At 42.7% G+C, this 26,538-nt stretch overlaps 1 protein-coding gene across 9 annotated transcripts in view; it reads right to left on the reverse strand.

Annotated features, from left to right (window-relative positions):
* LOC117206678 (protein Fe65 homolog) overlaps window positions 1-26,538 on the reverse strand; it is a 146,358-nt gene that overhangs the window by 32,935 nt on the left and 86,885 nt on the right. The gene's annotated exons all lie outside the window — the stretch shown is intronic.

Below are 26,538 nucleotides of genomic sequence, written 5' to 3' on the forward strand. Positions count from 1 at the left end.
GATTAAATATTTTCCCAGGGCGAGACAATAAAAACAGCGTGCAAACAGCGTACACGGGAAACGGCGCTCGATTTTGCGTGGAAAAACCAGTGGAATAACAGTGTCTGCATTCTCATTCTATTACCTTTTTGCTCGCGTACGAACGAATGTAACCGTAACAAAGATAAAAGGCAAAGAAGGAATAAAATAATTCTTGTCTCGTTTCGACGTCGCCACTGTTTGAATATCGGTTTTGCGAGACGATCGGAGGAGAGCGCACGGACGATCGAATTATGGCAGGAGGATCCTTCGTTCTTCTTCTATGCCCTGTGTCCCGTTGATTTATTTAATTAACAGATTCCTTTGAATAGAGGAAACGCACGCGTGCGTGCAACGCAGCCGGAGATTACGAGACAGAATTCGACACAGAATGCCGCAGCCCAATCAATAGAGTACACTGGCCCCGGCCTTATCGAGTGCATTCTCTCGATACCAGATATATTGCCGCTCCTCCTAAACGAGCTGCATTCTCGTCCACGTGACCGAAGTGCCGCCGCTTCGTCGTCGTCCTCGATGCTTTCCTCTCCGGAACCAAACGCGAGGGGTTGTTCCACCCTCATCTAGCCGGTAGAATGGCTGGAAAGAAGGAAATGGCGGTGGAAATAGAGGAGTGGGAGGGTTACCGCCGGTCGTTGGCAACGATTGAGACAAAGATGACGAACTGATAATAACGCCGGGGCCAACCATTCTCTCTGTATCCCGTGGGAGAGGCGGCGCGCGGTCAGATTCTCTCTCGCTCCGCCAAATAGAAGAATCGTTCCTTCGATTCTGTACCTGATATCTATTATCTCCTTTCTAAGGGAGAGAATTGTTATTGTCTGTCCGTTGTAAAATTACCACCGATAAAGCAGCGACCGTTCGTCGACGAGCAATCTCGCGTATCGGCTTCGCAACCCCTGCCAGCGCGATAACAAAATTGTTGCCGAAACAATGTGTCCGCAGAAGAAATATCGACAGCCGCTCGCCTGCGGTTTTCTCTTTCTTTTTGGAGGCCAACGAGAGGAGGAGAATCTCGTTCTCCCTGTTGGGCCACCCAGTTTAGTTCGTTTGCTCCATGTAGCTGCAATTGTTGCTCGATCGAGTCGCTTCGTTATTGAGTCGATTACAGGGGCAGAATGAAATTGAACGGCGATACCGGGAAAAACGTTATTGCATGCGAAATGGTCGTACTCGAGTAGCGCGGCAATATATACGAGTCGTGCAACGAGACGGCGGTTTTTATTGGCGACATTTCTCTCCGGCTCTTCCCCGTGCATAAACCGCGAGGAAAAGGAAGCTAACCACGAGGTAAGGGCTCGCCAAACCGGTGCTGAACGTCCGAAGTAAAATAGCTCGAGCGTTTCGTAAGCATAATTGCAGATAGTATCGGAGCCCATCGAGGTAGAACGCCAGAGGGTGGAGTTTTATGGATTCATTCGTCACCACCCTACCGTCCATTATGTATAGCGGTGCTTCATCGCGATATTCACCTCGGTTTCCACCATTTCCGTAATTGATAGTCGTTTTCTTTAATTTCTCTGTTTATTTAGCGGCTCGTTGTTGTTAGAAAAGAGAACCGAACATCGATTATCGCTGCTTTAAACGTATTTTTACACATCATATCGATCGTCATTTTGCAACAATTTCGCGCCAACGTTGGATTTCGATTCGAAACGATATGTGGGGATGGCTCGTTGATAGGCGCGTCGAGTATCAGGAATACACGATGGACGGCTTGCAAACTGTGTATCACATCCGACACTGATGACGAGATATCGCGTGTACCAACCAGCCTGTGCTTCTCATGATTCCCCACTGCGCGAGTTAATTACCAGACGAGGCGGGAGAACTCGCGTAAACTCGATAAGGATGTCCAATACCCCCGAGTCTTCGACCTCGGGTCTCGCGACAGAATTTCTAATCACCTGCCAGGATTATCGACGCCTTTGAAACAAGTTCGTCCCCTAGTCGCAAGTTTCGTGGTTCGTGCGCCGCCAGGAGCTCGTCGCGTCGCCGTCTTCGAAACGACCCGCCGAAATTTCCTCCTCCCTTGTGGTCACCGCGTCAAATCACTTCGTCGAACATTATACAACCCTACGCGACCTGGACAACTACGTTTTACGAGCAACTTTACGAGGGCGTTAAGGTAGGTTCAAGGTCGATTTAATGAGGCTCTGCACCCTTCTATATATACGTCGTAATTTTATGCTTACGTCAGAATAACACTTTTATATTTCGATAATTTGCAAATCGTTATCTGATTATAAGGGTAATATTTAAAGAATGCAGCTATCGATCGAGTTAGTAAGTGGACAGTAATCAACCCTTAAAAGGATAGTGCATACCATTTAAAGATTACAGGAAGGAAACACGATACATACTTAGAGTTTTGTTGGTTCTTCGATTTTAACGTCATTCTATCGTTAAGAATAGCTAAAAGAGTAGATAAAATCTATTACGGCCAAAGATAAACAAAGTGCCTTAGTAACTTTGCTATATCTATACCTAACGAGCTAAGTAATTTATTATATTTTCACTACAATTAGCTTACGCGAAGCTTGTACAATTTAGACATTAGATCGACGAATGATTTTGAGCGTAATTTGGTCATCTTAGAATTATATTCGTATCACAAAGTTAAGTACGTTACATTATTATTTTATTACATCTGAAGAAATCACGGATTTAAGGGTTGAACAGTTCGATACGATTGCAAGAATCATATTTCACGAACAGAAGGGGAAAAGACAAGCTGGAACGTCCCGTTTTTAATATTGGACAGAGTACATACATCAGGTCGGCGAATTATTTCGGGTGAGGCGACGAATGTGGCGCACGTCCATAACGATGGATAGAGAAATTACGGGAAGGGTGAACGGAACACGATCCCCGAGTGCTGCTCCAACGAAGACGATAAATTAAATCCAGGAGCTAAGCGCAGACTCGCGTGAGCAATGAAATTGCTGAACCGGAAGTTATCACGGCTCAAAGCGGCGCGGCTCGCTGGATCTCCTGAAATTTCGTTATCACGCTGGCCAACGGAGAGAACGCGACGCGATGAGAAACGACGAGAAAGGCGAAGAGAGAGAAGACGAGCCGAGAGATAGGCGGCAGGAACAACGGACGACACGTAAATCGTTTAACATCGTTTATCGCGTGTCAAGGAGCGGAATGTTTTCAAATCGTTTGGTTCTCGTGCTGGCGGAAGTTCGTTAGCCGTTCGATGAGTAAAAATACGAGACGATGCCAGTCGCCGACCTATTTCCAACGGGCTGCGTCGATCGTTCGATTAATATTTCTTGAGCGTGAAATTTTCAGCTAGCGACCGATCGAACTCGAGCCCATGTGTTACGATTAAACGACACCTCAGCCAGTTGACTCGTCCATTTAATTCGAACGATCGAATCGCAAGAGAGAAAAACGAATAGAAACGTGGAATTTACAGCTTATATATTCTCCGTGTTGAGAGTTATAAATCGAAGAGTCTGCCGAAAAAAGAGCTTATAGGTCGGTGGTACATTTATTGACGGCCAGTGTATTTTCTAGTCATCTGGATAAATTATGAGATTTTTATTTAGCTTGCACATATGAAAAGAACAAAGCGTAATTACCAAAATAAAAACCTACGCAAAAGTTTGTTTTACCTACGAAATGTTATTACGAGTACTATCCTATTGCCTAGGTAGTATCTTTGCATACTATGTGCATTCTGTTTATTTTTGCACCATCGAATTTCCCATAAATGTGTAAAAATCCACGGTCTAATAATTACAACTTGAACTTCAGTAATATTAAAAACTAGAACTAAAACTACCAATGCAATTTACTCGGTTCGTCATTTTGTACGGTGAGTTCTTTCCCCAGAAAACTCTTCTAGTTCATCCTTTATGAAACCTAGCCTGATTCGAATCCCTGTGCATTTTTTGCGATTGTTCAGCGTAAATCATACAAATCTCGGCATTGGGAAATTCCTAGAAACATAACCTTTGTATCGTCTCATTCTCGCCCTCATAAATACATCTTCGCGAAAACGTCGACATTCTCATTACTCAAAAGACTTTCAATAAAAAGAAAAATAAAACACATCGTTGCATTTCTAACGACCAATAGGAACACAACGCTCAAGATATTCGTGGAGCTCGATTCATTATTGTATTCGTGACGTGACAGTTTTTCTCGACAAAATAACAATACGATTTTGGAAGTCGTCAGAGGACTTCGTGTCGTTAGTAATTCTCTTTCGTGCGTCTCGTTTCGCGTTGCGATTCTTGTCTCTCTAGTCAGGTATTACGAAAACGAACTAAAGGGACGAAAATAGAGGGTGACTGGTGTAAGACAGAGTTACGATTCTCGCGGGATGAGAGGGACAACTTCGTAAGCAGGAAAAAGAAACGGGCTTGGTGCGGTGTCGAGGGTCCACTCGAACACGATTCCGTCTTTCTATCCTCTCTTCCTCTCTTTCTCTCTCGAAGGAAACCAGGGAAACAGTAGACGAGGCTTGAATATTTATTCATAGTTTTTTCAGCCACGGTCTGCGTCCACTCGATTCCTCCACTCAGACTACCGCGAATTGTCCGTCCGCGGAGAGAGCACTTCATTTCGAATAACGGAGCTGGTAAACCATCGATTCAACATTCTGTACAACGTTAGTCCCAATAATTTGCGCGTATATACGCGGTTAAGTGCGACGTTACCTTCGTGTGCACGGTCTGTCACAATTTTATTCGAAACCAGATCCAGAGACATGATTTATTAACCCCGAGACCGATGTCGACACCTTCCGAAGGAGGGAATGAAAACGAAGGTTCAATGAATATTTTCCAATGTCTTGTTTCGTCGTAATACAAGAATCGTAACATCGTTCTGCTGTTCAGAATAAATTGTTCGCGGAAAGAAAACTGAGAAGTACGTATGTATCTATAAGGCTATGGTTACGTATTCGTATCACGGTTGCGTGTTCGAAGAGATCAAATATGTACATAGATCCTTACGAATACGCGAATTGCGATCTTCAGATGTTGCGACGTTGCGGAACGTCAGTTTGTTCAAATATGTATCCGTCGTAATCGTGTCTTAAAAAGACCGACAGAAATAAAGGATACAATAGGAGGCTGCTTCGGTTCGAAGTCAAAGGTTCCAAGAAATCTTGGTTACTCTTAAAAGCGAATTTATATGACGCGACTCAATTTAAACGTGAAAGGATGAAAAGCGGTTCGCGTGGCTGTCGCAGCTGCTCGATCCATCTTTCTCTCTCGTCGATCGATCGTACGGTGCACTTGGTTACAAGCATCGTAGTGCACCTTGCTACAAAGACCTTCGCACACTCATAGCGGCGACTTGCATTGCAAAGCACTTCCGGTCGAGAGGATCCTTCTGTTGGTGACTCCCCTAAGGGGGGGAGGTAGGGACTTGTACGAAAGGGTCAAAGGGTAAGAAGGGTTCGTTGGCCCTCTATCAACTCCCCTACCCCCCGTATAGGTCATCTAGTATCAACCTGTGTTATCCGTATGCATTTACTTGCGGTTGAAACTCATCCCTTCTACACGCCCGCTTTCAGTCGCCACTTTATTTTCCACTCCCCTTTCCTGCCAGACGATCAACGATTACGCTTCAACCGGAAGTCACGACCTTCTACTTCGATCCTTTCGTCCTTGACGATCCACGTCGTTTGATTTTAATTTCATCTAACTTTTTACGACATAATGATATGGGAATGTTATTAATAGACCGTGGATATTTACGTAAATTCATATTTTTATGCGAGCACAATTATTATTTATTCAAGATTAATATATTATTTATACGTTTCTTTCATGTACTAAATATTATAACGAGTATTTCACTCTGGATAAATAAATTTCCTGTACGCTTTCTCGTCGAATTAACGTTATCATTTCAGAGAAATTCGCCAAAGAAAGAGACTTTCGTGTTCACTCTGTATTTGCATATTTCAATATTCACGAATTTTCCTCTCTGACTTTGCTACATCCAATGTACACAATGCATTCGCGGATTTTGAAAAAACAAGTCCTTGTCGAAAATGTTTACACTCGCAATTTCGAAGCAGTGGCGAACGAACCGGGCGCGCGCGTCGGAATTGCGAAATTTTCTCGTATACCTTCTAGTGCCTATCCGGTGCACACCGACAGTTTATCCCAGTTACGGATCTTTGACGTTGCATTTTTGCTTCTCCTACGTTTCCGCTCTGTCTTTACAAATGCAGTTCATTCGTGTTCTTAAACGAGAGTAATTTTTTATCCCGATGCGTTTCCGTGTACCGTTTCGAGGAACGATTTCGCGTTCACGTGGAACGTTGCAAAATAGATAGAGCAGTTAATTTTGCATAGGGAAACCGAAACGCCCCTCCGTTCGAGTGGACAACGGTCGGATCGTGGAACTTTACGACGCTGCTCACGCACCAACGATTTTTGTCTCCGGAAACTGACACGTTTTTCAAGCTCTGTCGATTCCTCTTTTAGCTGTGCTTGCTGTACACGTGGAACGTTCCAATGGAAAATTCTATGCATTTTTACAAAATTCCCATTTTTATTATTTAAAATGACTACTAAAACCATTGCCATTATATAGAGATTATTATAATCGTAATTTTAAATTACTCATTAGAATTTCACGTGTTTTGAGAATGCAAAATTTTTGTAAAACCTGGTCGATTTCAGCGCTCATCCACTCGTAGCTGAGGCATCTAGGGAGACGTAACCCCTAGAGCGATTCGTTCTCATAACACGCGTCGACACATTTCTCGCGCCCCGAGGAAAACTTTCTTTTTCCGCCACCTATCGTCCTCGAGTGCTTCGCGAAGATGAGAGCAGAACGATTCTGTAGAGAGAAAACACGGAGAAGAAAAGTTTACGACGTGACACGTGTCCCACGTGATAAACCGTTTTCATTCGTTTCGCGTTTCTTATCTCGTTTTAGTGCGTTTGCATTTTATTATACAATCAGATAACACGCAATTACGTTCCACAATGAACGAAAAAGAAAAATGTGTCACAGAGAAAACGTGAAAATACCTATATCCATGTTAATGCCTCCCGTGCTTTTAATAGCAGGAATGTTTAATGGCACATTTGACTCATTTGTACGATTACCATTCGTTAGAGAGCCCTCCATGGCGAATAATTAAGGAAAACAAACATGATAAACTAAATAGGTCGGAATAGTTTGGTGACTTTGATGAAGCGAGCATCAAACGGGTGAACAAAGTCGCGTAATCATTTTAATTAACGCAACGACTCGTTTTCACGCGCGGATCTCTCCTTCGCGTTGACGACTGTTTCAAGCGCGTCACGCGTTCCTCCGCCACGTCGCGGTAAACAAAGGCCACGAAGAACAGAAATTTAACTCTCAATTAACGGCCGGTCCGCTAACGAGCCGTGCCCGGCCAACGTTCGTTATACGAGGGTGTCGTCCCTCCTCCGCGACGACGCCCCTTCTAAGGACGACGGCTGCGTCAGGACGAATTATCGCGCTTAAGGGAGCGTCAGAGAGAAACGGAGAGAACGTTAGAGAGAGTGAGAAAGTGCAACGCAATGCGCGCGTCTCAACGCTATAACGACGTACTCCCGCGGCTGCTCCCGTGGTCGTTTAATTATCGCCAAGCGTTAATTACGCTGCGATTAAACCGGCCAACGGACCGACCACAATCGCGCGAGCTCCGCGAGAAAATTCAAATTTCCCGCGCTTGGCCTGCTATCGGAAATCCTCATGCTTAGTTGGTGGGTATTTGCAGTAAATTTGAGGAAATTCGGGTCAATCTGGTAATTAAGAAGTTAAATAACTCGGAATGAGGTTAAGAATAACCGCGTTAATATTAACACGTTGTTCGATATATCAGCCTAGTCTATTCGTCACTGGTATTGCCATGATATCATAAAATATTCTTTCCATAGTTTCGAAACATCTCGGTACTCGTTTCTTTTCGTTCAAGCTAAAGTATTTAGTCTTTATAGCCTGTGTGATGTAATTCCGCATAAAATCTAAACAAGCACGGGGAGTTTCAAATATTTCGACATGTCTGAAGAAACGAAAAAATACTGGATATGATAATTTGACTAAGAAAAGAAACACAGGCGGCTGGTACTAGAATCAGTTAAAGTACTCCAAATTAACGAAACGATCATAGTTTCAATTTCCAATTTTAGTATCGTTGAAACGATATAAAGTACAGAATATACCACAATACCTCTAACTTTATTCTTCTAATAAGATATTATATTATATCTGGATATAATAATGCATCATGCTGAAAAGCGCAAAATCATTTCGTTGTTGTGAACAAAACGTGCTAAATTGATTGACGAAACGTACAACTGAATGAAATCGACTGGCAATCGTGCGTTAAAGAACCAAATTACCCGTGAAATTATTATTATTAAATGGTGGATATTCATGGATTTATAGGGCATTTAAAGAGGATACACGTGGTATGCAGATAAAAAATATTCAAAGCAAAGCCCCGATTGTAGTATTTAGTAGACGAAACAACTCTGCATTTAGATATCAATTGTTCAGTTAAGCCCATAAAAATATGAGTCTGCATAAAGATTATCCTAAAATTAAATAAAAAGTAGATAACAGGTAATATAAAAGTTGACATAAAATATTGAATTATCTCCGGTTATTACGTTGTTGTATATACATACGGGACTTCCGTATTTGAGGGTGTGCGTGTTAATTTATTTAATGAAATTTAACGTTGATCATTAACGTTGATCAAAATTGTTCGTGCTGTTCTCTGTTCGTGACGGACAAGGGAGCGAGGGTGGATCAATTATTGCTAGGAACTTGTCCCTGACGTCGGCGGGGTTGCGTAAGTGGTCCCCTGGAAGCGGCGTCGAGATGAGGCCGACACGTTTCGTCGGGATCTCAAGGTGAAAACAGGGACCGCCGCGTGGCTTTGAGTTAGCATATAAATGAAATTCGCCGTGGTCCGGTGAATGCCAATGGACGAGAAGAGGGTTTCGACCGTGTTGCACGTGTGTGCAACACGCGGACCGTTTTCCTCCGAGACGCACGCGGCTTTCGAATGATTATATCTTGCGAGAGGCTCTTTGTTTGCGGAAACAATTCTCTGGCTAAAGCTGTATCGATTTCAACCCTTCATACTTTATTACGAGGAGCATTAAGCAATTCATACGAGATACGATTCTTTCCTTTGCAAGCCTGTGTTTTTTTAAATGTCGCCGCTTAAGTTAAAAAAGATAGTCTGTTAGAAATCTGTTTATCAATCGAGGAGAATCTTCTGAATCTAACTTCCCGCACAGTTTAATAATTACGAACGTCAGTTTTATTAAGGTATAATGATTTAAAAAAAATCAATTTAGTCACCTCATAATATTCTATTATATACACATCAGTAACGATTGTAAAATAGAGAATTACTACAGTTTCATTCGTCCAATAATAAAATACATTCTGTCGGAAACAAGCGAACATGCAAATACTCCTGAACGATAATATATCTCCACACATAAACCTTTATCAAAAATTTCAACTTTCACGAACAAAAATTTATTTAAACATAAAATGATACGATACAGTGTGAATTTATTTCATTTTAACTACGGAGAATAAAAAAAAAAAAGAATTCACATAGGTTTTATCGAGTAGTATGTCCGTATGTTATCCCGATATGGGATCGGTGGCGCCGCTAATCCGGAAAACACGGATCCGCGTGAAATGGAAGTGTTCGCGCGATTTCATCGCGGCCGTGCGTCATTAGCTGCAACTTTCCCGGTCAATTTATTTCGCCGGCCAGGGAGGAAGGGGGTAGACGTTCGTCGGGCATGCGGCAATTCCGCTCCCGTAATTTCCGTTTCGTGTAATATATCGGTATGAATCATTTATGGCGTCGTTAATTGAGTCGGTACAATGCGATGGCCGATACGGGAGTGGCGGCGAGAGGAAGTAGCGCGGGCAATGGTACAATCCGGCACCGTTGGCAGAATGTCAATGAGCTCAACGGTTTTATCGACGAAATAACGTGTCCCGGGGAAATGCGCTCGTGTTCGAAGGATCGGCCCCGCGTCGCCGTGCATTGTACGCGAAAAACGATGCCAACGTGTGACCAAAGCCGATTTCCAGCTCTCCCCCTTCCTCCTTCTTTCTATGGTGGTATACACACGAAATTGCCGATGAACTCGCGCGCTCGGAACCTGCGTTCGGTATCGAAGCCGCCAATGAAGTGACTGGCATTGAATGGCGGCTTATCGATCGATACAAAAAGCGTCTGTGTTTATCCGCCAACGTTTAACGCTTTTTTCCACCGTTGAAGAATAAACAAGATAGGGGGCGGGGGGCGGGTAAGCGATAAAACAAAATGAAAGAATAAAACGGTAAAACAAAGGTGGAGGGTTTTAACGTTGCAGCAAGGAAATTAACGTGATCTGTAGGGATTAAACGATGAACTGTTCGGTAATTAAAAGTTTACAACGGAAGTTCGTAGCAAGCTTAGAGACACAGAAAGCTAAGCGAAACTTCTGCTACCTGCCGGACGTTAAACGGCGCCTCCGGAAAATAATTATTCGGATCGGCCGTTATCTAACGGACGTTTACACGGTGTGCCAGAGACGACGATAAGATGCGCCGGCCGCACATTCACTTGCCGCAACTTCGCCGGGCGTCGGCGTGCCCATTATCGGCATTAACGGGCAAATTCGACGATAGCCACGGAGCCGAGTGTAACTACAATTAAGGCCGCCGGAGGAGAGAACCGATTCGTGCCAAGTGCATCCTCCGTCGCGTTTTCACCCCCTTTTTCCACCTATAGTGATCCTTCTCTACCCCTTATCGAGCTAGATGCGAACAGAGAATAGGAGGAAACGAGTGTTCACGCGAGATTCGTGTTTAGCTTTGCCAACGAAATAATAGCCGTTGGTAATTTATTTGCAAGGTGGAAGGAGAAAAAGAAGAGAGACGAGAAATAATGGAGAAAGGTAATTCAAGTTCGAAAGAGGATCGACGAGAGTACTTTCGGTTTGTTCGCCTTCTTGGTCGCGGCAATGAAAACTCTTCCGATTCTTCGTAGCAGTGGAGCGTTGTTCGATTTACGACGGTTCGTGGAACATTCGCGATGCGCCTGTTATCCGCCGCATAAATTTGACGAGAGCTCTCCACCGGAGCAGCGAGTGCAATCGCAATTAAGGTGCATCGATGGAAACCGATTCGTGCCAAACGCTACGCTACCGTCGCTTCAGCTACGTACGACTAAGAACGTAGCTCTTCTACTGTGGCTCAACCGAAACGCTGTGATTGAACGAGCAAATCCGTAATTATCCTCTTACTGTGCAGAGAACCATCATAGACCGGACTACTGTTGTTTTCCTGTTGGTCCTATTATGTTCAACGTTAAACAGCGATACGGTCGAAGTTTTAATTTTCTTTTAATGTTGCAATTACTATTTTAGATCACTATACATATACATGTTGCCGACTTAATTCAAATAACCGATCAAACGCCTTAACGCTTGAATTATCAAAGATTAAAGTATAGAATGCATCACGTATCAAAAAAATTAAAATGATAGATATGTGAGAAGATATAAAACACGCTTTTAACCACGTGTTTTATAAAAAGTTGAATCTTCAGAAATATACCGATATAAACGTACAAAATTTCAATGAAAAATTACTAAATAATTGCTCATTTTATCCGGTCTCGTAATTCTGATGTTGAATACAGAATATTTGGCGAACAAATCCAGGTTTATCTTTCGAGATTTGCCTCCAAAAACAGCCTATTAAGATAACCTTCGCCTTCTCTTTATTAGATACACGAACGTGATACACAGCCATTCAGGAATCCCACTTTACGACATGCCTCTACGGCAATCTAATTTCTCGGCAAACTAGTTATTTCGTGTGCCAAATTAGCAGCGTGACGCGCTACAGTATTCGTATATTACACAACCTAGCCCGAAAAATGGAAGTACATACTTCGACCGGCTGGCAGCGATTGAATTATTCAGAAACGGGCCACGGGTTCTTTTAAGCCGTATAGTCCACGTACCTGTGTACACGGTCGATTTCCTGTTATCACCTTGTTATCTTGTTGTTATGAGTTTAGAGGAGCGTTTGCCATGGCCATCCGTAATTTTCCTTTACGGTTCACACTTATTGACGCGTCGACAGGACGTTGTTAAAATTTAATAAGCACACCTTGAAACGCGCCGCTTTGTAAATATCGCTTTCGAGGATAATGGCAGCACGATGCGCGTTTCATCGCGGAAAAATCGTCGCTAACGGGAGTTTAACGCGTGGCCGAATAAACCCGGACACTCGCTGACTGTGGCCCGTTCCCAGGATAATGCGATTTATCGACGTTTTGCGCACTGCGGCGAAAATTGCCGATGAATACGAAAGAAGCTGCCAAGGGGTTGAGAGGAAAGAGTATTATCGGGCCGGATGCTACTCGTTTCGTTTTTTCCCGCTTCGTTTCGCCGGACTGTTGAGCCAATTACGCCGATGCTTTATATACGATTTCATCGGGATTCTCGAAGGATGGATAGAAATCGGATATTATCATCATAATTATGCAGTAGAATTCCATTTATACGAATTCTGCTTGTTTGAACGAAGCCTTAGTTATGAAATTTTCCATTAGGTTTGAATGAATTTCTGTTTGTTAAATTCGTTTATTCGAACACGAACGAAGAGTAATAGTTGGCGGGAACAACGAACGGACTCCCATGATATGAATTTCAATTACGTAAACCATTTGTCCTCCGACAAGTTCACATAAACGGAGTTTTGCTGCGCGTTGTTAATGGAGATCGTGATATACGTGGCGTTTCGGAAAGGTAATGCCAAACTTCGGGACCATGTAATTCTCGTTAAAACGCGAAAAGAAAGGGTTAATAAGCATGGTTCGAAATATCATTAGTTTTGTGGTTGTAAGAAGTTTTCAATTAGTCTGGAATAAAGATCGTGAGATTTTGTTGCTGAATATTGCGCGAAGATGACTTTCCGAACTGTGAACATCCAATCGATAATGTAATTCACACGAGAGAAGAAAAAAGGTAAAAGTACATAGATTATGGCGTGTAGCTCTAATTGTACTTTAAAGATTTGCACAAAGTACATAAGAATTTCCACGAAAAGCAGTCGAAGTGATTAGCAGAAGAAATTGCGACGTTAACAAATCGAATCGAGACTATCATCTGATACTTTTAATCCGATAAGTTTAACAAAGAATATAATATTTCCTCTAATATTCTTAGATGACATATAAATGCTAATCTTATTTAACAGAAGATAATCTATATGATCCTTAATGCTTCTAAATTGAAAAGACAGATCAAATATTTTCTTACGACCCACAAGTATCGGTATATTCAGCTCTATAGTTGGCTCTATACTTCGTGGAATGCAATATTAATACATATAATGTTTGCACCAACTACATACTAAGAAGGTGTTCTATATTCTATCTATATCGGAGAACAAAATTTTTTCGCCACGCTATGCGGAAAGACCTATCATCCTATTTTAAATATTTAACGCGGAGATCCGACTCAGGTCGTAGACCACCACGGACATCCTACGATATTTTTGTTGTACAATTTACAGCGCGATTATAAATGTATGGTATGTAAATGGAGAAACGTTTGCTGTGACCTGTTTAAAATTCCTGCATTCCTTCCTTACTCTAGCTCGTTCTTCTTTTATTTCACTTTTTCCTCTTCCTCTCGATCCCCCTTCCTTTTCCTACGGGTTTCGCCATTCACCGTAAAAAAAAAAAAGAAGAAAAGAAAAATGCTTCTTTTCGGCGGAAGTACGCTGTACCATAAGCGCTTTAATAACAGGCGTTGGAAGCGCGTTTATGCGGGACTGAAGGGAGGTAGTCAGTTTCGCGCCTGTAACCAGTAATTTGCATAAAACAGGTCAGTATTTATTGCAGCCTCAAAATGACGAAACTTTACCGACCAAAGTAATTCCTTTTTCATATCGTTCGTTCTCCTCTTCTTGTTACCGGACCGAAATTATAAGATAGAAATCAGCCTCGATATACATCTACATGTATAGTGGTTCATGAAAATAGTAGAAAGGATACTTATCGTAGAAAACTTTCATTATTAATACTATAATGAGATCACGGCTGTCGTGATTATATCGGTAAAACTAGGAATCAATTTGAATATGTTTATGGAAGTTACAAGACGATGTATCCGGTAAAAAATTAGTATAAAGTGTGAACAACCATTTTTAACATATAATAAATGTTAAACTGAATATTGAGGTTTATCAATGTAATGGATTAATCGTGGAAATGTTTTTCTGATCTCTATGAAATACAGACTTGCGCTAAATAACACGTAGCTTCTTATAAAATTTTACTAATATGATACTCGCTCCTGTAATTCCTATTAGAAGATGGCAATTTATATGGCTCAATACCGGACTAACTTAGGTATGTCCGATCGTATTAATAGACTTCGTTCAACTGTGAACGATGCTAGCGAAATCGTCGACTTCTTTCACGGAACCGTAACCTGCTTTAAAGCAGCCATAGAGCATCTCCGATGAAATTGTAAAACTCACTGCTCGTACTTAATGCTTGTTCTTTCTATATCAGTTCTTATACTCGTGTATCCTATACCCTTTAATATGACCACTATACGCCTGTTAAATAAATAAATAAATAAATGATGATAATGGTCAAATTTCGTTATAGCTTACTTATGGAATCTGAAAATATCTTCTATCGTATCTCCATACGATATATTCATAGAAAGTTTCTGGAAGTATCTACATGTACGATTGTGAGCCGTTGTAGGTTCACATCCTGCAATTTCATCCCCTAACGTCGGGCTCGTCGGAATTATCGAGCGCAAAACATAACGAGCAGAAGGAAATCCCTCGATTCGAATCGTTCCCCTTTATCGAAGGCCGAAAAAAAGTGGTAGCTGGTTTTCATAAGCTCGAGGAATGGTAGGGGTAAAGGGGCGGAAAAAGAGTAACATTCGGAGACAGAAATTTTCGTGAATGGCCGAGCGTTTCCTGCGGTGGTGCTCGAAAAATCCGCAATATCCGGTGTATTTCGACGACCCACCGGCCAGTGTAAGCATTTTAATAACAAGCAAGCGACGCGCGCGCGCGAGTCTACGTCTGTCGAGATACGCAGATGTGTTTGTGCACCTCTTCCAACGATGCCCGCCGATTTGCATGAAATTGAAAGCCTCTTGGCGGTGCGCCGCGATCGACGTCCGCCGCCTCTCGTTAGAATGGAAATCGCGGATTGAAATTTTCAGCGGCCGGCCGCGCCTCCTCGTGCGTGAATGCGCCCGGTCGGATACGTTTTTCCGAGCGCCCAGGGATCGATAGGATGCGACGCGTATTCTTCGGCCGAAGAATAGCGGATTTAGACGCCTCGCTGAATCCCGTGCTATTCGAACGATTTCTCTCGCTGTAATTTACGTTTTCGTTTTCCTCGAGAAAATTCTCCCCATTTAACGTTAATTCTAGAAATCCAATTTCTAAGTTAATTTTTTAACTTAACGGCCGATTGGTATTTTCAGTTCCCTCGTATCGAATTTTCATTTAGCGTCGTTGTTTGGTTTGGATATAAAGCGAAATTTGGACTGCAACGATTTGGTGATTTTGCAGCATAAATTTTTGGGCTAATTTTTTCATAGCAATTCGTTACTTTATTTCCCTGCTTTCTACCCCGTGTTTAATTTTCACACTTTAGAAGTAACAGATTTACCAAGTTTAGAACCTAAATAGGTTTATTTTCTGTCTATAAATCGTACTTTTACATTTTTGGTTCTTAATCTTTACTTAATCGTGTGTTCCATATCTTTAAAATAAATGGAACGTGTATGTGGACGTTGATGACTCATTTTAGAACTCGAATTTTAGGTCAACTTTCGGGCTATGATCTATTTGTTCCGCATCTATTTCTATGCTTTCATTTCTCACGTCATTTGATCGTTAATATTCTGAGAATAACATCAATTTGGATATCGATAATCTCGTTATTCTACTAAATGTGAGACGAGAAAAGTGCATTTCTACCAAAAACGAACTAAATACAGGGAATGATACGTAACAGCTACATTTATTTAAAGCGTCGTGTCATGAATTTCAGAATCCTTACAGATACATATAATAATACGCTTTAACGTTTAATAGTATCCAAATTTCTCTATTACAGATCAATTTTGTCCAGAATTATCTTACACGAAATATTTACTTTCTTATATCTAACACTTTCCTCAAACCTCATCAATTACGTAAACCATGTTCAGTTCTTCCTCGTAAAAAGAAAAAGGGTGATCTCATTTAATCCGTACTAAGTAATGGAAAAACCATCCCGGGTTGTTGCTTTAAATAATTATCGCGGCGGAGTATCGATCTTCCCTTAGAAATTTCGAGACCGACAGACATAATATAGGTTCTTCCTCGTAGCTGGGAATCGAAACTTTTCATAGTGATACAGCCTCGTTTTCATCAGTCGCAGGGGAACATCGAGATCCCGTTACACGATACGCTTTCATTTTCTTTTCCCCTTTTTCCCTCTTTCTTTCTGTTCTCGATGCCGTGAGTCGTTGAACGCGCGACGTCGAGATTAAATCTGATTGGAAAAACATCTCGCGATCGAAACGCATTGGCGTCTCACGCGGCTGCTTTGAAGATCAGTATTGATATCAAAAACGACGTCGTGTATTCTGTACGCCGTGTGACGTATTTATCTCCGTGGGCATGGAATCGATATACATTTATAGTTGGGCGTCGCGCTATTGTAAGATGGCCAGGTATGACGTATAAAGCAAGTTGCAAAAGCCGTTGAAGAGGATCTATCGTAACACGACACATTTACGCCAGGGAACTGCATCAAACGCGCCGCAATACGGTGTTCCGCAATGCAGCGTAGCTAGACGAGAAAGAGAGCAATTTCTCTGGCGTATTATAATATGAATCGAGCGTACCGAACGTTTCTAGAAACCATTGCCCTATCTGACCTCGATTTCGAGTAACTGCTATTTCCATGTTTCCGGAAATCCACCTTCTCTGTTCTCGTAATAAAATCCTCGGTGGAACGGCAAACGTCGGAACGTCCGACTATTAAACGCGTCGATCCACTTACAGATTTTCACCGATATCTGTTTTTGACGTAGGAAAACAAAGACTGAATCCTTTTAGTCTACTTTTAATATTATGGACAATCCATTCAATTTATCGTTGAAAACGTATTCCACAAACTCAGTACAGACAAATCGGAGAGGGATGCCTATGAAACGCGGATAAACGCAGAACGGCCCCGTCGCTCGATTTGATTTAAGAGCATCAAAATGATCCGGATTCGGTTTCCTCGGGGCGCGAGAAGATAAAAAAAAATATGTCGTTGACCGAGTTCAATTTCATCGTAGTTAAACGAATCGGGTCGAAAGGGACTAAGGGGAGGGGGGAGAGAGGTATCAATGTCCTGAACAGAGAAATAATCCAATTACGTCTATGGCAGATAATCGATAAGCCGCAATAAAACTTCGATCCGGGGATAGTCGTGAAAGTTTTATCGGCGAGGAAAACGCGGTCGACGAGAAACCGCGTCGCTCGAATGTAGCCGCGTATGCGCGGTCTGTGGATGCATTCGTTGCATTATTTAAGCGTTTGGAATTATAGTTGACCAAGCTCGGCCCACTAGCGAGCGTCCACGAGTATATTACTCGTCCCTGACAACGTGGTCCACTGTATACTCGATATTACCACTGCACTGGTACGAGAACAATGTGTCGTTTACCTTTTGCCGGCGCCTCCCTATTATACCTTGTAGCTGTTTCTTCGTTAGACGTTGTTGAAACGTTTGTGTTTCACGGTAGTTGTACGGTACTCGCGATGCCTATTCTCATTAACGAGGTTCCTCAAGTTCTGTGGCCGACTATGTACTGACCGGCTCTACTTGCGCTACTGGGAGTTCATTAGCAAACGCTCGCAAGTTAAACTTGGGCGCCTTGGAACTGCCAGATTCCATCGAACTGTCGTGCTTTGATTCCTATATGTTGTACGTGTTGTCGGAAAAGCCGTATTGCTCGATGTTGCCATTATATTTATCTTCGAGGTGGACGATTTCGATTCTTTCCGTATCCGTTCGAAGGGTAGCTAGGGTCAAAGCGAACATACGAAATCTAAGATCGGATCAAAGAACGATAGAATAATACGCGTGACCTCGGTTCGGAGGAAAATCAGAGGATACACGGAGGTATATAGAAGCGGGATTATGCGTTGATATCAATTGGAAATCTTGAACGAGGGACGCCCTGGTTTATGTCAACCCTCTGTTTCATCGTGTTCTTTATTCGACGCGTGATCGACGATAATGTCGCGGCTCGAAATTCCCCGTGAACGATCGGTAGAAATAAGGAAAGCAAGACTGTGTTGCAGGTAACGGCGTTAAGGGATTACAGGGACGCGAGGACGCCTGCCAGCCTATCATAAATTTCCACATCGTATATGGGGAGCGTGAGACGTGACGGGCTTGAAGATACAGTGACGACTGCGCGGAATGCATACGATATCACTCGTCTGCCACCGATTCGATTTCGTTTCAAGGTCAAGCAATGTTCAGCACCCAGGTGAAAATATTCGAAGCCAAGAGAAGAGAAAAGCAGGGAGGAATTTTCGTAGTCTGCTTCGAGAGACAGAGAATGCTCGGGCCTGGGGATATATCGCGTGAAAAATGCGCGGGTTAGTCCTTAACGAGTTTCAAATTATAAAAATCCTTAACCATAGTCGTTGAGTCGTAATTTTTAGACTCTATCTAATTATATTCCTATTTTGGTATCGAAATCCTCTTTTTCCCATTGCTCCAAATATGCTGTAATAAAACTGTCTACCAAATAAATGTTTCATCTGGATCAAAAGTATCAGTTTTCAATGTAAATTACACCGTCTCGAGAAAACGTTCGTTTTCTGTCAGTCCTCCTGCATCGAGTTCGAGCAGAACGATCCTGGCGAAAGACACGGAGCGTCAGAGAGTGTGGACCCTCTGTTCGGTGATCCTGACGGAGGTTGCGGTTGCGAGGGTGGCAACGAAGGAAACTAAAGGCGAACGCTTCGAGGGAATGAGTCGCGGCTAGGCGGGGTGCCGGCTCTAAAGAAAAGCTGCCCTAACAAAGGCGCCTTATTTCACGCCCAATGTATCCCGCCTCAGACACGATCGTTAAGATACCTATCCTAGCGAGGTGCGAGTTCCGCCACTTTTAGCCTCTTCCACGATACCTTCGTTCCCTCCTCTCTCCTTCGTCTTCCGACCCTCTCTTCTTTCTCTCCTTTTTTTTTTTCACAGAACCCTTGGAAATGGTTCGTTCTTTCTCACGGGTGTGTGCGTTTCGGCTTCGAGTGCTCCGGAGGGTGTTGTCGAGGTGACTTACAACGCTCCCTGAACGCTGGCGCGTGAATTACCCGAAAACTTTCTTACCCATCTTTCCTACTTTCTCCTCTTTTTATTAAGTACAGTAGACGTTACGCTGTTTCGAAGTTGATGTAAAATAGAACTAATAATATCGTATCTGCCGGGGGCTTTTAATCTGCCATGGATGTATCCTCAGAGTAATATCAGGGGCTAAGAGAAATATAGGTACATGTACGATACGGTTCTATGAAAATATTAGGACTAGAACTTCGTTATTTAATTATATACAAAAATACGAAAGAATTGAAATATACTGAACAGAAATCGAAGAGACGATAGAGGATGATTTTTATCACGAGCTCTTAAACTCGCTGATAAAGTAAATCTTTGATGTTGTGTCACGCGTTGAGTTACGCGATATTTCTTTATAGTTTTCGTAGTATGAATGACATCAACGAAACCGATAGAGGAAACTTACAGCTAAGAGTATTTTCTGCCCCTCTCCCTTCCGTCTGTGTCAGTATTATAGAGGATGACCCGCAATTCACAGGGTAGTTCGAATAGCGACCGTCGTCGTTTCTTACGGGTTTACGCTTCCTGAATGGGCCAGATCTGGGAGGGAATTTTATCAGGATACAGGGATATGCCCATTACGAGACACCGCTTTGTACGCCAGGTCGCGATTATGCGCGCATATTCAACCCTGACGCGTGTGTCTGTCGTTGAGAAGCTCGCGTTGCCCGCACGTATCGCGACACATGCTCGCCGCCGCACAATAACCAGGCGATAATAAAAATGAAGAGGCGCTGCTTCCTGGCGTATGTTAACTCGATAGCCTTGCTGTGGTTCGAAACCGGCGAAAAGTACGAAAGACACGAATGCATCGTGGTATAGGTGATTTTTTCTCATTATTACGAGGATTATTCGAATTACATAGAAAAAGTGGAGGTCCTTCTATACTCACAGCTACAGGAATATGAAGCAAAGACATAATTGTCGAAATTCCAGTACCACTGGAAAATACTAGAATAGTTGTTTTATGTGGTCAAGCATGAAAAAATATGTGATAAAGGAAAATAATACAAAAATATTTGGTACCTCGTATATAAGAAACACATGAAAATTGACTAAAAACTGCATGTAATTGAAAGTTCTGAATCTAAACAATTACTTGTTGTACCAATTGTTTCGAGCGGTGTATATGAAATATTGGAGTTTTGCTAAGAATGAAAGACGTTTTAAGATGTTTGAGCGAAAGTCTTCTATCATCCCTATATTTCCTGCGTATCAATCCTACGTAATCCCTGACCTACCCTTTAAAAGCAGAAGCCTAGGCAGTCTACTGACAAATCCACTAACAGGCCCCTAATGGAACGCTCTTTTCCTTCTTTTTTTGTCCTTTTTTTCCCACAGCACCACAAAGAACATCGATAACGAGATATTCGCGTAATAGCTCGACGAATAATGCCCCGAAGAAGGGAACAACGATAAAAATTCAATTATCACTAGGGAACTGTTGGGCCACGGATGTTTTACATCGCGCGGCTACTCGACGGTAATCGGTCCATTTGCCTGAACACTCGGTCTACCGGTATGGCGATGAGATGATTGGCCAAAAAAGCGAGAGCAAAATGATGCATAATAACGGCGAACAGGCGTAAGTGAATACGAACGGCGATGCTGATGGCTTCCTGGAGGGAAGACGGCCCTTCAACCCCGATGGAGATTGATGCGGATTGCATTAATCTACCTCTGTCTGGCCTGTCCTTACTACTACTACCGCCAGGGACTTGCATCAGTTACTAGCTCTATGACCAAGCCAGTTTTCACCAGACGAAGAATAATGCGGATATATTAAGCGCGCCGGATGGCCGGCGTTCTCGTCCTTCTCTAGCCTCTGCTATGCTTTTGGAAAATATATAATCCAGACTGTGGATCGTGCACGTCCAGCTTGGTACCTCTGCTCCGACCGCGCTCTATCGGCCCTTCCTTCCGTTCGGTAGCAAATTTCCGCTCTCTGGCGGCACGTCAACGTTGAAACGCGATTTGTTCGCTTTCGAGCGCGTCGAATTTCACGGATTTCTCTCTATCTCTTCCTCCTCTACTTTCTTTTATTCCTTCCTAGATTTTGTCTTCCTTTAAACAGAAAATAGGAGCTCGTTGAAGAGGATCTTTTCAAGAAGAAATTCGCAAGACGAATGGCAAAGACAAACGCCGTTAATTGATAACGTTGGTGTCTCTTAAGTCATTCCTTTGATTTCTATTTTTGATCGTTTTAGCTCGTTTCATCGTGAAACATGTTACTTTCTGTTTTCCTGGTAGACACTCGGATTTTCTCAACTTTCGTTTCCCTCGTCTTTATCTCGTCCTCTTTTGAATCGAATCCTTTGAATACCTGCCTTTCCCTTCTGGTTTACCTTCTTTTCGTTTCAAAGAACCAGAAGACATCCTTCTGGCGGAGGAGAACAGAAGCAGTTCGTTGCCTGTCACCTAACTTTCTCTCATCCCTCCCAGCGGCATCGTCAGAGTGGAACAAGGTTAAGGGTTGTAGGCGGAGATTCGACAGAAGTATGAGAGATAGCGGCAAGTACGAGCAAAGTTTGTCGCAAGTTTAGATGAAGTTCAATCTCTGAGCCAGGCGGTCGTTGCAGCTCTCTACTCATCCGTCCAACGACCCCTTTTTTCGCAGGCTTATCGTCTAATATCCCACCTCGAGGGCCGGAGGTTGGAACGAAATATCAGGACATTTCGCGTCTAGTCCCATCACCGTCCAGTTTCGCTTTCTCTGTTCTGCCGAGAGTTCGTCCAGTTCTCGCTCGTTCTTCTCTCGCCTTTGACAAAGCGACCGACCCTCGAAATTGCACCGACTCTTCTCCAAGCCATTTTTGCCAGCCGAATGTTACCAGATACCGTCTGGACACCGGATACGGTGACGAACTTTTCATCGTAGAACTTCTGCAATCGCGATGGCCATTGGGTTTTCCTCTTTCGCCATGGCCATTAGGTTTTCCTCTTAAAGTTTGGCGTAAGCGAAGATCGATGCAATATTTTGGCGATCTTGCAGTGATGACGATGCAAGACTGGGCAGGATTGCATTTTTAACTTTATGCAGCTGAATGTGCGCCTCAGTGGCGGCATTCGAAATTTCATTTCAAACTGTAAACGTTTGATGCTTCGACTAATTGGTAGTACCATCGAAGAAAATACGGCAATCGCAAAGAGTTAATAACGCAATGTACATGAGTGTAATGTTATGCATGCGTTCTCCGACGAACAGAAAATGTTGCGAAGATAGTAGCTACATCGCGTGTATTTCGTTTTTTAGTGAATCAGTCAATTCAGCTCTCCGCTCTTATGTTTCATTTCGCAGAAAGATAGTTCGTCAGATGAACGACTAAAGTGGAATCTTCAGTTTCAAGAAGTTTCGAACAGCCGATTCTGAAAGGCTCTAGACAATCGAATCTACATTTCGAACATTCGATTCCGGAAGATTCCAAATATCCAATTCTGGAAAGCTCCAATTGGCCACGATGACTTCTAGAATAGCTTCTTCGCTAACACTTCAAACTTTCCCTATCCATTATAGAAGATGAACTAGGTAAAATCGAGACCCCATGATATTAGGCAGATCGCTTAAATTTGGGGGAAAAGTAGTCCGGCAACTTATCGTGTAACTTTGATCGTCTACCGTGTAATAGTACTGTATCCAACCAATGAACTTACCACACTCGTACAACGTTCCCTTCGTTTCGACTTTAGTATCTGTCCACCATAATTTCTCGTAAAGAAAGACGTAAATCGTTTATCTGAAGCCTAACTATCGGAGCAGAGTTACTATACGCAGAACGCGTAAATGAATTGGAGCGATCCCAAGTTTGAACGATGTTCGATGCGACGTAAACGAAGTTATCCGGGAAGGTTGCGGGAAAAGATTTCGCGATCGGCAATTACCGCGGACGGTTGTCGAATAATCAAGCACGTTATTAGGTTACCGATTTTCCGGCGACGCGATGGTGACGTAGCCACCTCGGATGCATGAAATTATACGAGCACGTCAAGCGCCTAACAACGTAACACTGCGTACGTTTCAGGCGCATCAACGCAAACGAAGTTAACGTTACACCCACGATGAAAGCGGGTCGGCCTGCAGGCAGGGAAATTCGCTTTTCCACTCTGCTTCGACCGTAAAATTCGATCAGTTGCGACGGATTGTCATTCGCCGATAGCTTCATTACCTTACTATGCGTCGGACCTGGCGACAGGCGTCGATTCCAACCGATGAAACGTCCGAAGTGTTTGTTTATGTAGTTTGCGAGCATTCAGATGCATCAGTGCGAGCCTTTTAACCATTTACCTCGTAGCAGCATCGACAGTCACGATTCCATTCATCGACAGTTGTGATTATCAAGATTTCTTTCTTGTTTTAGCTTGGAGATTTCATTCGCTGATATTTTTCCTTCTTCGATGAGACAGTATATTTCAAATCGTTATCCTAAAATATCGATGGCGAGTGAAGAACGGTTTTCTTTTTTTCCAGTCGTATTCAGAATTCACGATTAATAGGAGAAGAGTGATCGTCTTCGTGGAAGGAACACGGCATCAAAATACCAGGGACGATTAAGGATCTCCTTTGGTCGATCGCCTATTGAATCCCTTCACCGTAGAACTTTTTAATTGCTTGAACTGGATGCTTCAAAGTTCGATGTCACGGTGGCGTTCCCTCTAGTCTGTTTCCTGGGTTTGCGGCCATTTAACCAAGCCAACGGAACGGTGGACTGAATTTAGGCAGCTCGAAGGGAAGACAAAGGAGAAAGAAGAGGTAATGAAGGGTGGTACAGGAGGAAGTCGTCGGGACGAGCAAGAAGAAGCCACCTTTCACGACGGAACAAGAAGTATGCGGCCTCTGCCAGACGCCAGGCGTTTCCTTAATTGCATTTTTATGTTTGTCCGGATTTCCGAGCAGCGAAAAGAAGACGAGGGTCAAAGGTATAGAAAAAGAAAAAGAGCAGACCGAACAAAATGAAATGGCGAAAAAGCAGTAGTAGTTCATTAAAATACGTGTTGATTGAACGCGTCGAAACCTGGTGCAGCTAGAGTGTGTGCGTTCACAGCAGCTACGATTCTTTTTCTGCCTCATTAAACTTCGTTATAGATAATTATTCTTCGTGAATAAACGAGTTGTTGGATGACCAAATCACTGACTCATCGACTGGTAAACTCTAAGTTCGTCCTTTTCTCTAATATTTCAATGTACAATTGGTTTTCGCGTTTTTAGCTCGGATCCTAGACGAATTCGTAAGATGTTGAAAGACGAGGTAATAGTAAGATAGTAAGGCAGTTCAAAATGCTTAAGCCATGTGATAATATATTTATCAACTCCAAAGACTATCCTTTTAACGTCTGTTTCTTTTTTAATATTAATACGATGTGCAAGTTTCTCGACAGCTTTCCAACGAAATATCTTTCTCACGATAAAACACAATATTCGATCGTTTATTGTGGATGAATCGTGGCGACAAACTCGTCGACGATCGTGAAAAGCGATGACGAAACCGGAGGAACGTCTCCAATCTAATTCTGAAATCGACGAAAAGGAGCCGCGATCGAGTTCACGGAGACCTCGTTTGCGAGATTAACGAGTCAGGACGAGACTTGGGGTAATTCCAAACATCGCCGACAAAAGGTCCTCGAGACGAAAGGACTTAACAGCTGGGCGAGAACCGGAGTGTCGAACGAAGGAGACGCGGAGAGTTCCAGGCCGTTGAACAATCGCGAATACGGGAGGGCCGGTGTAACAGTCGCGTTCGAATAACTTGGAACGGTTTGACGAAGTTGCTCGTTCGATTCATCGGTGCTGGGTTCGTTTCTCTACAGTCCGGAAAAAGTCTTAATTCGCCATGATTTCAAAAGAATTCCGATCAAATTGGAAAAATAGACATCGAATTGATGAGAATCTCTTGTTTCATGGTTTTCATCGAAGGGAGAGAGGAAAAAAAAGAAAGAACAAAAAGGGAGAAACGACGGTTCCCTTTAAGGTGGTTCTCAACGTTTATCAGGGCTCGATAACAGCCGTGGAAGACAAAGGAGTTTCGATGAGAGTGTCGGAGCTGAACGAAGAGAAGTTTCAGTGATCGAACAAATACCTAGACCCTCCCTCTCGTGTAACAGTCGGGAATAAGTTCAAACTGGCTTGTACCATCGACTATACGTTCCTTCTGTCCGAGTCCTTTTCACGGATCCGGATTTATTGAAATTTTATGCGGTAGTCCGATGAGGTCCGACTCGGGACTTTTATCAACGATTCTGCCTGGCCGGATCTTATATTACCTAGGTACGACCACGAGGAACATTCCCAGCGAGTCGATTTCTCGATTTCGCTTCGAGAAGCCGATTTCTCGCTTATACGAAGCTTTCGACAGCCGCTCGAGAATATTACGAATAAGGGAAACTCGGAGAGTCGTTGCGAGCTCGCCACCCGTTTAAAAGCAGAAACGTAATGATATTCTGATGAAAATGGTGGATTCCTGTGACGACTAATATAAATCGCGGATTATATTATGGACATTCTGGAAATCAGACTCTCTGTTTCGTCAAATCGAGTATATTAGGCATTACGTTATCGATTTTAGATATACATACAGTAGAACTTTAATTATACAAACTGATCGTAACACAAGCTGTTAGAACGATCGGATTTTTCGACGATACAATAACTTTATCTTCATATGATCGTTAAATATCAGAATTAAACAAAAATAAATATTTTTATATAAAAATGTAATATTACCTTCAGATTTATATTCTAAATTTTCTGAATCGAAATTACGATAATACATTGTCTCTTTAACCGGTATTCGGATAGTCGGGATTTCCGATTTAAGACTATGAGAATGACACATGATAAATTATATTTCTCTTATTTTAAAATTCTAGTCGTACATGCCATTAAACTACCCTACATTTCCAAATGTCCTTTTACATTTATTTCTGGAATTACACATGTCTTTTTGAAAATATATTGGAATTAAATATGTCTTCTACGTCACCTACTTTTAAGCTATCAGTATCTCTGTATCTATCTGATTATTTTCTTCTTTTCAACTTTTATCAAAAGTGGATTTATCATGTTTAGCCCGTGTGGTCTGCTC

Source organism: Bombus bifarius, unplaced genomic scaffold (assembly GCF_011952205.1).
Source record: "Bombus bifarius isolate JDL3187 unplaced genomic scaffold, Bbif_JDL3187 scf7180000008008, whole genome shotgun sequence".
Classification (NCBI taxonomy): domain Eukaryota; kingdom Metazoa; phylum Arthropoda; class Insecta; order Hymenoptera; family Apidae; genus Bombus; species Bombus bifarius.